General features: G+C 38.9%; 1 long non-coding RNA gene across 1 annotated transcript; it reads right to left on the reverse strand.

The window, feature by feature from the left end:
• Window positions 1-216: 216 nt before the first annotated feature.
• Window positions 217-2,581, reverse strand: LOC110908097. The gene is made up of 2 exons (XR_002574151.2): window positions 1,025-2,581; window positions 217-754 (listed from the first exon to the last, which is right to left on the reverse strand). It is a non-coding gene; the product is annotated as an uncharacterized LOC110908097 (long non-coding RNA).
• Window positions 2,582-12,512: the final 9,931 nt, after the last annotated feature.

A 12,512-nucleotide genomic window follows, 5' to 3' on the forward strand; every position in this document is an offset into this window, starting at 1 on the left:
ATATTTTTCTTGAGTCACAGTAGGGTTTTCGTACTCAATTTTCAATAGAGATGTTTTACACGACAGTTTGCCGGATTTTTTAGGTGAACTGAGTTGGTAATAAGAATATTTTTAAATTTTTTTTAGTGTAAATATAGGGTTTTTAATCTTACTAGGTTTCGTCCCGCCCGCGTTGCGGGGCGCTAGACCGAATAAAACGTTAACGTGCTTGAAACCTTATAAAAACAAAAATCTTTATATACGAATTTCCACCAAATAACAATCTCCTCTACCAGCTCCACATTTTTGTAAATTATAACTAAGACTATCCACATCAAGGATGTTTGTAGGTGATTCTTGGCCTATGTGGAGGGTATTTGTGAGAGGGATGGATTAATGGATGTTGTAGAGGATGACATGGAGGGTATTCATTCTTAAAGATTCTTGGGGAAGAATGGGGGAATGGTGGATCCTTTCTTTTTTTTGTTTAGTTTAAATTTAATAAAATAATTATAATAAGGTTGTTTGTGGGAGGGATATATATGTTATTGTTGTGGGTAAAAAGTGTTTGTGAGAAGAATAAGTGAAAAGCTGATGGGGCATGCTGATTAGGCTGTTTGTAGAAAGGATAGCCTTTCACTGATGCGGATAGTCTAAGAAACTATAGCAGCGCGAAACCTAACTTGATTAGTAATAAGTAGACAGAGTACATGATGCTGAAGAGACGTTCTGAAAGTAGTATGCCCAGAAGCAAAGATCCAATCCTACACTCTACCTGAAACAGAAAACATTATAAATTCTTCAAAACACTCATATACATTAACATTATAAAAATAATCAAGTATAATAGGGTGCAAGTCTGGTCAAATTAATAATACAGTACTATAATTTGGGTGGTTGGGCTCTAAGTTAATTTTATTAGCAACCATCACAAAATGATGAATGTGGTCAATAAAATGACTCCAATATAATAATCACAAAATACTTTCAAGGAAAGGTTTATTCTTTGTGCAAGACTACCACACACCTCTCTTCGTGCTCATACCTGGATGTATTCTTCCTTTGGTACATCAGATTGTTCTTTTTGGTTTCACCAGGCGTTTCCCACTTAATTTATTAGCAACCGAATTCGGGTTATTATCTCCCTTTTGTTGAACTTCATTATTGCTCTTCTTGGCTTCACCAGGCGTTTGCGGGAATCGATTGACTTGATTGTGCTCAGTATCCTGTGATTAATCAACAACAGTCAACCAAATACAGAATAACAAACATCCTTTATAGACGGCAACTTTTACGTCTATATATTTTTATACCGGACCCTTTACTTCTAAAATCCAAACCATCATTAGTCGAATCCAAAAACTTATACTTGTTTGGGCATAAACGCGTATGAGATATGCTAGGCCCTGCACTACATAACACTTGAAAGATAGCTTCTGAAGTAGCAGCCATTGAGTTAAATAACAACAAAATTCAAATTCACAAACAATTAAAAAGAAACACACACCTACATGAAAAAAAAAACCCAACCAAATTACAATAACCTAATCAAAATCAACAAAACAAAACAGAAAAATCAAAGAAATTAAACAACAGCAGCATACGATTCTCCACGCAAAGAGCAATGAAAAATGTTATGAAGTAATTGCAACCAGTTGCACAGACCTCCATCGCTAAAGAGTTGCCGATTAAGAGAGTACAAAGCAGTAGATGTTGATTCTTCACAACCGGAAATACTTTAGCTGCCACCAAGATATTGCACCAGATATTAGTGTTCACCAGGACTATTGAATTACCCCATAGAAACCCTAATAAGAAGACAAATGGAGATGTTAATAAAGAAGATTTCTTGTCTCTGGTATAGATTGACCGTGCAAGAAACACATATAGAAACCCTAATCGGAGCTGGCATAAGAATCACCAAATGCAGAATACGATATCAAAACTTGAATAGTTATACAACTTTATCCAACAAATATTTAGAAATCATCTAAAAAATCGTCTCCAAAACCAAATTACCACAACACAACCGATAAACACTACGCTCGACTCATTCTAAGAACGACACTACCCATCTGCTGCCAGAGTTATCCGCCGCAAAACCACCAACGACAACGTCGAGCCAAGCCCCCTTCCATCCGTAATCGACCATCGACACCCTTTACTAACCCTAACCAACTGCCTTTCACCAGCTCAAATCCAAGTAAGAAACATATGGCACCGCGCCGCTAAAATGAAGGAAAGATATACACAGAGGCAGTTAGCAAGTCTTGACGTCGGAGCGTCGTTGTCTACTGTCATCCCCGCCGGAATTTCAGCAATGGAGAAGGGGTTTTCTCTGCTTTTTACACAAATCAAAAAATGAACAAAAAACCCTATCCAGAAGGTGCCCTGACTTCAAAAAGAGGAATAAGAAAAAGAACTATTGAGATTCGAACAGGCGCTGGAGATATAGATTCATAATTGGCCAACCATTACGCCAGAGACTTAATCACGTGAAAATGTCAAATGAAAATCTATTTAGACAATATCAATATCGGAAGATGAACTAAAACCACAGCCAATGGGCATTGCCACATGAGAGGAAAACACTGTTCACAACATTAGAGATTTAATAGATTATATTATTATTTATATATATTATATTATATTATATTATATTATTATATAATATAATTTATAATTTGATTTGTGTGACCTTTTGATGTTGATTTCGATTTCAATTTCGGGGGTATTTTTTTCCTTCTAAAAAATTGCCTATAGTGACTTTAAATTGTCTATTTACTAAATGCAATGAGTACCATAAATAATCATAAATAACATTGCGAATACTATTGAGAACACATGGTGAAGATCCTTCTCAATTGTTGTTAGATTAGAGTAAAAAATCTGCATCATGTGTTCATCTTCAACTATATATGTGGATGAAGAAAAATGTTGTTGGTATTTTAAAAGACAGATAGCAACTTTTATGATTATAATAGGAGTAAATTACAAAAGTCGTCCTTTATGTTAACACTAGATTGCAAAGTGTGTCCGTTGTCTTCAGAAAAGTGCAAAAACGTACTTGATGTTTGCAAACCCGTGCATGTCATGTCCTTTAGCTCTAACTTAGTTAAATTTCATGGTTAAATAAAGGTAAATTGGTAATTTTACTCATTTATTTAAAATCTATTTAATAAATAAAACAAAAAAGAATTTTGAAATATTAAAAATATATAACCAGATAATCTCTTTCCTCTCTCAACTTTTTTTTTTCTCTCTCTTTCTTAACTTTCTCTCTCTCGTTCCTGTTCTCACCACCACCACCCACCCTAGCTACCACAACCACCACCACTATCACCCACCGGCCATCACCACCGCCTAACCTCCCTGACCATCACCACCACCACCTTCCCCCACAACCATCAGCACCTTCGCTCACCACCACTAACACCCACCTACCGTTAGTGGCGAAGCTTGAAAAAAAAGTTCGGGGGGTCGGAAGGTAACGGACCTAAAAAAATTTCTATCGCGTAGTTTCGAGGTGTATGTTCGGGTCGGACGTCGGTGACTCGATTCAGGTCGAGTCGGGTCAGACATTAATATCAAATAAAAAATGTTCTCAAACATTAAAACGTAAACATTGTTTAACAAACAAACGAACAAAGACACCAAAACATTAAAAAGGAGAGAGGAAGGTGGGTACCCGGTTCATTATTCGCTTCATTAACCGATTCACTTGTTGAAACTTTTTAACGTTTAATCTCATTGTTTCCATCAACAATTCCCTCTACTTTTTCTTCATTATTTCTTTTGAAAAAAGAAGTTATCATTTTATTCTTTCCCATAGCATAATCTAATAACAAAACAAGTTAACAAATCACCCTAAATTTCAAACTCTAATTTCTATCTAAATCAAATCATAATAAGATTAAACAAATAAAATTAGACATAGTTACAGAAAGATTCAACAAGTTTAGAGCAAAAATTCAGACCAATTTCACCCTTAATTTCAACCTAAATCACATAAATTGCAGCCCTTAATTAAACCTAAAGATAAAAAAAACACATCCCTTTAACCTTATGGAGATTGAAGAAGTCGAACAAGAGTACAAGACCACAACAACGAGCAGCGTTTTGGCTTCTGTTCTCGAACAAGAAGCTGAAGTCGAACAGTTCTGGAAGACTGGAACCTGCGTTTTCCCCCCTTCTGCAGTTCTGGATTGTGGCTTCTGTTCTTCTGGTCGATGTCCCAAAGTAAACGAATATGAGTTTTTTTTTATAGGGTGGGCTTTTAAGTTGGGCTATATAATGATTTGATTTTGGTTATATAATATACATTCTAGTATTCTACCAAATATAATGATTTGTGCTATAATATTTGGGCTAATTAAATATTTTATTTGGGCTATATAAATAAAAAAAAATTAAAACCGGGGGTCGAAAATGTATATACCTATTTTTTTATAAAACCGGGGGGTCGAAAACGTATATACCTACAAAATTTTATACGAAACGTACATATATAACACTACTGACCGAAAAGTTCAGAGGGTCGGGCACCCCCCCTCGCCCCTTAAATCCTGCGCCCCTGCCTACCGCCACCACCTACCCAACACCACCACAACCTGCCACACACACCATTCACCCCACACAACCTAAAACCCCTAAGAATCCTCAAACCACCATTAGATATGCGACGAAGGTTAACACCCATGGATGTTTGTCATACTATTCCCAATCGACCTATTATACCTGTTTTGACTAAGATCCAAATGAGAAAGCATCTTGAGCCTTGAAACAAAATTTAGAATCGGACCCTCAAAATGGTTGTTCATCATGTAGAGTAAAGATTTATCAGGAATCCGACCTTCTAGATTATTATCACCGATCAAAAGGTGTTGAAGGAAAGAAATTTTTTAGATTTCTACAGGGATGGTGTCTGAAAGATGGTTTTGCCTAAGATCTAACAACACCAAACTAGTTAAGTTTCTAATTTCTTGTGGGATTCCAAGTGATCGGGGGATGTTTGCGCTCGATTCAAAGTGACCAGATCTGCAAGAAGGTTTAACACCCATGGATGTTTGGACTCAGTTCCAGGTTTCAGCAAAGATTCGAACTAGTCGGCGACATATCGGGCAACAACAACTACATGGTTTCGTTCTTAAGTTACATCTGTTGAATATGGTGGCTGATTCAGTCACCCTTTTTCTTGTGCCTATTGTTTGTGTTAGATCGAAGAAGTTCGATGGATATTGTGGGTGGTAAATTAGATTGCAGAGAGAGAGAGAGAGAGAGAGAGAGAGAGAGAGAGAGAGAGAGAGAGAGAGAGAGAGAGAGAGAGAGAGAGAGAGAGAGTATTATTAATTTTTTTTTTGTTTTAGTTGTATAATATAGTTTTGTATTTTAATATATATAATAGGTAAGGGTACTTTAGTAATTTCACAAGCATTGGTCCACTTGGTCTAATTAAACTATGAAAATTAACTGAGTTAGTGCTAAGGACATAACATGCTAGGGTTTGCAAACATTGAGTATGTTTTTTGTACTTTTTGTAGAAAAGAACACAATTTGCAATCTAATGTCAACATAAGCACAATATTTGTAATTTACTCTTATAAAAGATAGAAACTCTTTGCCATTGGTTTCGTTTTTAAATTACGATTTTGCCCTCAGTTCAAATTTACAATTTTGCCATCGTTTTTGTTTTTTCCCCTATCAAATTACGATTTTGTCCCCAAGGTAAAATTACAGTCATGCCATCGTTTTAGTTTGTTTTTTCTTTTTGACAAAACTATGGTGACGTTTTGTTTTAATTGGTTGACTCGGTATAACTTTTGGCGGCTGCCTGACACGTGCTAGTTTGTCCTAGAAAATTACAATTTTGCCTTCAGTTTAAAATTATTGTAGTTCTATCTTTTTAGTTTTTTTAGCAAAAGTATGGCAGTGTTTTATTATAATTGGTTGACTCGAAGTAAAATTTTTTGAAATCGTGTTATGAGTAGTATGTACAAGTATACGAAGTACAGACGTACATATCATGAGAAAGAAATATTCGACTTAGGTAGCGTTTGGTATGCAGGAATGAGAGGTGGAATGGAATGGACCATTGAGAGGTAATGAAGAAAAGAGTGTTTGGTTGGTCGATGGAATGGAATCGCCCATTCCAAAATGCATTCCATTCCCTCAAAATCATTCCATCCCCCCCCCTATTTTTTTCCATTCTATTTCCTCTTTACCCTTCATTAACAACACCACAACCCACTACCGTTGCCACCACCCACTACCACTGTCATCCACCGCCGTCATCCACCTTCACCGCCACCGCCGTCACCCGCCACCGTCGTTGTCGCCACCCACCTCCATCCCCGCCACCGCCGTCGCCGCCATCCACCATCTCTGTTGCCAACCCCGATCACCGTCACCACCCACCTTCGATCATCGCCGCCACCGTAGCCGCTGCCACCTCTGATCACCTGCCACCACCGTCGCCACCCACCTTCGTCGTCACCCACCACCACCACCGCTGTCACCACCCATCGTCGTCTCCACCCACCCCCATCGCCGCCGCTACAACTGCCACCTATCACCACCCACCATCGCTGGCAATCATTGACCACCGCCATCCGATTTTATTCCTACGTCTTTTCTCGCATACCAAGCAACAAAAAGTAATGGTTCATTCCATTCTCACATGGTAACCAAACAAGACATGGAATGGTAATGATCAATTCCATTATCTCATCCATTCCATTACCCCATCCATTCTATTACCTCATACCAAATAGACCCTTAATGTTCCGCATCGCGAGCTGAGAAAAAACTAGTTAATTAATGACATTGGAAGGAATAAAGTATTGAGTTCGGATCTTGTTGTTGGGAATATGGAATTAGTTGGCATATTGTAACAAAATAATATGCCCATTCATTATTCAATTGTTAGATTTTTTTTAATCAATGGTGGTCATTATTTCTCAAATATTTTAATCTCCATTGGGTGGTTTTTAATCAATATCATTTGATTTTGAATCTCATATTGTTGTGCTTATTTCCTACCTTTATTATTTTTAACAATATCATTTGATTTTGAATCTCATATTAGTGTGCTTATTTCCTCCTACCTTTATTATTTTTAACAATTTATTTGATTTTAAATCTCATATTATTGTGCTTATTTCCTACCTTTATTATTTTTAACAATTTATTATTTTTACAAAAAAAAAAATATATATTGGAAGAATTACGCGTTTGCATAAGTTATACTTCTTTTTGTCACATCTAAAGCAAATGATTTGATTTGTTAATATCCATATACCAATCATAATTTCAAAGCTAGAGTTATATCAGATTTTCTTAGTCAATAATGTGAAGAATCATTATAATGCATTATTTGCCTATGGGAAAATAAAAAATGGATGATGAGTTTTATCCGATTAAGATTACAATTATAGGCTAGAAAGGACCATCTAAAATATTTAACTAACAACATATATCCCTTGGGTTGGGGGGGGGGGGGGAGGGTGTGGAGTGGCGTCCCATCTCCACATCAGCTAGTCACACCCTCAACATCGCCACGTGGGTGTTAAAGGGGCTCCAAAAGGGAAGGGGTGTGAGTAGAATGACGGACATGAAAGGAGGGTTAAGAGTGGGCCTCGTTTGCAGCTAAAGTGGACCAATAAGAACCCTTCATTCGGTGTGTGTGTGTGTGGGGGGGGGGGGGGAGGCTTTAAGGGGCTCCATTCTACATCACCCAACCAAATAAATAATGTGTTACAACAATGTGACCCTTATAGTGCTTTATGGATGAGGTATCTTAAGCACTCTTGCAATACAAAGTAAGTGTTATTACACATGCCTTGAATCTATGGTGAGATTAAGTATAAGACCATGTGTAGTGGTAATGCCTTTATCTTTGGGCGTTTTGCGTCATGTAACAGCCTAGTCAACAATGGGGTATTATGGAGTGTTTTCTAAAATGGGTGTAGTGGGGATGTGAGCATTATGGGGTATTATGTTTGTAATAAAATTAAATAAAAAAACATCACAAAATCTTATTAGATAAACAAAAGGAAGATAAAGGTGATTGGACAAAAGCAATGAAGTTGGGCGTGGAAAAAAGCAGGCCAAAAGCAATTTGGGCAAAAAAAAAAAAACGCCCCCGGGTGGAGAAAGGGCGTTGTGGGACGTTTTTAAGGAGAAAAACGCCTAAAATACCCCACTACGAATGGTGTAAGTGTATTGTAAACGAATTAAGATATTAGTGAAGGTAAATACCAAAGCACTTAAGAATGTATGCTTACATGTCAAGTTGCGGCTTGTTTAGCCGGTTCACTAATGACAAGTAATGCATTGGAATATATTTAATGTGTGGTCGCTACCGAATGAGAGGTCCACATCATCATTAATCCGTATGTATGTACAATGCACAGTGGCGGACCCAGGAATTTTTCCATGAGGGTGCGAAACATTTTTAAAAATTTTAGACCCCTAGGTATATAAGTAAAAAATCGGTTCGTATCGGGTCGGTTCGGGTCGGGTCATGTAAAACAAAAGAAATTGCGCCATAACGTCCATACTCATGGTTCCTATCACAAACAAATTGATGCATAAGTTCATCGCTCCATAAAATAATGTTTCAATTTTAATTTTCAACCCTAGAAATCGTGTGTAATCACCCTAAAAATCATCTAAACAACATAATCACCCTAAAAATCATCTAAACAACCATAAACAACGTCAAAACACATGAAATTTCAAACCTATTTAAGAATTTTGTTACCCTTTGGTGTCGGACGGCGGTGTTTCGCGGCTGCTGATGACGTGCTGTTGTGGTTGCTGTTGTGGTCGATGATCGCTGGTAGGAGACGACCCAAGAGAGGGAGGGCGGGATGAATTCTAAGGGACTATTGGGCTTATTTTAATTATTATAGTTTGAACTTAGGTTGAGTTTGGTTAATGGGCTAGTAATTAGTGGGCTAATTATGTTTAATGAAATAGTGGGTTAAGGTATTGGGTATTTGGGTTAAGTTAGGTAGTATAAGTTTATATAATTTAGGTAGTTTTTTTTTAATTAGAGTTTACTAAAAAAATTTAAAATATAAATCGAAAACATTTTTTACCTAAGGTGTGTGGACGAAAAATTCCAAGGGGTGCGGATGAAAAAATTCAAGGGGTGCGGACGAAAAAATCCAAGGGGTGCAGACGGGATTTTCAACGGAAAATAGCACTAATTTTTTTTTCCCGGGGGTGCGCCCGCCCACCTTGGACTATATGTATATCCGCCCTTGTACATGCAATGTTTTAAATACCGGTATGAACCGGCCGGTTATACCGGTTAAACCGGATTCCGGACACGTGCTTGGTACGATAAAGGCTGGTAAAACCCAGATACGGTATGTCTTATGTACCGCCGGTAAATCCGGTTCTACCGGTTCAAACCATTGAACCGGTTTGCATTATCTTAAAATTTGATTTTTTTAAATATAAAAAAATACGATATTAAGGTAATACTGACGTTCCATTGTTGGTAATTAACCTAGTGCCTTCCATTACAATATTTCATCGTTATTGAAACTGTTACTCACATCATCCGATTTAATATTGTTTATAAGTAATAAAAATACTCTTAAAATGCATAACATTTTACAAGAAAACAATTGTTTTTAGATAAAACCATAATCAGTTATATAACTCTTAATTAAGATTGCATTGGTTTTTTAGGTGAATTTGTATTTTATGGAATTATAGTGTTAATTAGTGACCCGGTTGAACCGCCTGATTGAACCATTTCAGAGCCTAACCCGGTATCAATAAAAAACCGGTTTTTAAAACATTGTGTACATGCATTAACCTAGGTATATAGTTGAATTTTGTTTAGACACTTGGTCTAAATGAGGGGGTTGTTCTTCATTCGATCGTTTAGTCAAGATGAGGGGTCGATGCTAGTACAAAAGTCTGGTACCGATGATACATCTTCAATCGTCAATATATATTATTTAAAAATTTAAAAAACAATAAAATAAAAAAATCAAATAACTAAATAAAACTAAAAATGTTCACTAAAAATCAAATCAGTGAGATGGAATAAGTTCCATATTTTCTTTTCAATCTTTTCTTGTTAAATGATATTTTTATAAGTTCTAATCATACATCTAACGCTACATTATTATAATTATTAAAAATTAAATTAAATCTATATATGATAAAATCAAAACTGAATGAAAGTGTTTTGATTTTATCATTTAATACTTTATATTCATTTATTAGGGTTGGGGCACGGGTTGGGTACAAATGTCCAGTGTTTTGATTTTATCATATAATACTTTATATTCATTTATTAGACTATGGGGTATGAGGCGAGTGCTGGGGGCATGGGTTGGGTACAAATGCCCAAGTCACCACCTTGGGTGGGCTTGGGTTTCGGCGTGGCCCCTTGGACGGCAGTTTCAGCCCGGGTGTTGGGCATGACTATCAGTCCTCCGTGGCCGGCTCTCATTGGCTGGGTTGGCTAGGCCATAGCGGCTAGGTTTAAATTTTAAAAAATAACAGTTTGGCTTTAAAGTTTTGATTTTATCATATAATACTTTATATTCATTTATTAGACTATGGGGTACGGGGCGAGGGTTGGGTACAAATGCCCAGTGTTTTGATTTTATCATATAATACTTTATATTCATTTATTAGACTATGGGGTATGGGGTGAGGGTTCGGGCATGGGTTGGGTACAAATGCCCAAGTCACCACCTTGGGTGGGCTTGGGTTTCGGCGTGGCCCCTTGGACGGGAGTTTCAGCCCGGGTGTTGGGCATGCCTAGCGGTCCTCCGTGGCCGGCTCTCATTGGCTGGGTTGGCTAGGCCATAGGGGCTAGGTTTAAATTTTAAAAAATAATCGTTTGGCCAAGCCAAACAGTTCACCCAAGTCATTATAAAAACCCCCAACCCCACCGTCTGTCCACATCGCTACCCCAACCCTTCACTCCACCTACCCGAACCCGCTACCCACACTTGATACCGGCACAACGCGATGAAGGGCCGCCAACCCGGTGAGACCCGTTACTGGCCGGAAGCTTTCGCTAGCTACCGGCACAACATGGGGAATGACCGGAAACTGAATGAACAGTGTTTTTTTAATTCTTTATTATGTGATTTTTTTTTATATTGAGCAATACCTTATATTCATTTATTAGACTATGGGGTATGGGGCGAGGGTTGGGTACAAATGCCCAAGTCACCACCTTGGGTGGGCTTGGGTTTCGGCGTGGCCCCTTGGGCTGGAGTTTCAGCCCGGGCGTTGGGCATGCCTAGCGGTCCTCTGTGGCCGGCTCTCATTGGCTGGGTTGGCTAGGCCATAGTGGCTAGGTTTAAATTTTAAAAAATAACCGTTTGGCCAAGCCAAACGGTTCACCCAAGTCACTATAACCCCCCCCCCCCCCCAATCCCACTGTCTGTCCACATCGCTACCCCAACCCTTCACTCCACTTACCCGAACCCGCTACCCACACTTGATACCGGCACAACGTGATGAAGGGCCGCCAACCCGGTGAGACCCGTTACTGGCCGGAAGCTTTCGCTAGCTACCGGCACAACATGGGGAACGACCGGAAACTGAATGAACAGTGTCTTTTTAATTATTTATTATGTGATTTTTTTATATTGAGCAATACCATATATTCATTTATTAGACTATGGGGTATGGGGCGAGAGTTGGGTACAAATGCCCAAGTCACCACCTCGGGTGGGCTTGGGTTTTGGCGTGGCCCCTTGGGCGGGAGTTTCAGCCCGGGCGTTGGGCATGCCTAGCAGTCCTCCGTGGCCGGGTCTCATTGGCTGGGTTGGCTAGGCCATAGCAGCTAGGTTTAAATTTTAAAAAATAACCGTTTGGCCAAGCCAAACGATTCACCCAAGTCACTATAAAACCCCCCAACCCCACTGTCTGTCCACATCGCTACCCCAACGCTTCACTCCACCTACCCGAACCCGCTACCCACACTTGATATCGGCACAACGCGATGAAGGGCCGCCAACCCGGTGAGACCCGTTACTGGCCGGAAGCTTTCGCTAGCTACCGGCACAACGTGGGGAACGGCCATCACAATTTAAAAGCGTGCCAACACAAGTGGCGCGAGCTACGACCGAAGCTCGACCGTTTTAAAGCGTACTACGATAGCGTCCCAGACGGTGATATAAGTCACGAAGACCGGGTGGCGGTGGCCAACATCGAGTTCCTGGGCAAGGAGCGGAAGCCGTTTGACAAGCTCGTCATGTTCGAAATCTACCTAACGCTTTAGGCTTTTTTTTAATTTTGTATTCTTTTTTTTTAGAATTTTATAATTTTTAGGAATTTTTAATAATAATTTTAGGCTTTTTTTAATTCTGTGTGTATTTTTTTTTAATTTTTGTTTTTTTTTTAATTTTTATAAAACTGGCTAACCCACGAGGGCTAGCCATGCCCCGTCATACCGACCCAACACGTCACTCACCAGCGGGTGGGCTCGAAGTCCACGTGTCAACCTATGCCCTAAACCCCCGCCCCACCATACCCCACGTTCGAAA

The sequence above is a fragment of the Helianthus annuus genome, chromosome 12 (genome assembly GCF_002127325.2).
Source record: "Helianthus annuus cultivar XRQ/B chromosome 12, HanXRQr2.0-SUNRISE, whole genome shotgun sequence".
Classification (NCBI taxonomy): Eukaryota; Viridiplantae; Streptophyta; class Magnoliopsida; order Asterales; family Asteraceae; genus Helianthus; species Helianthus annuus.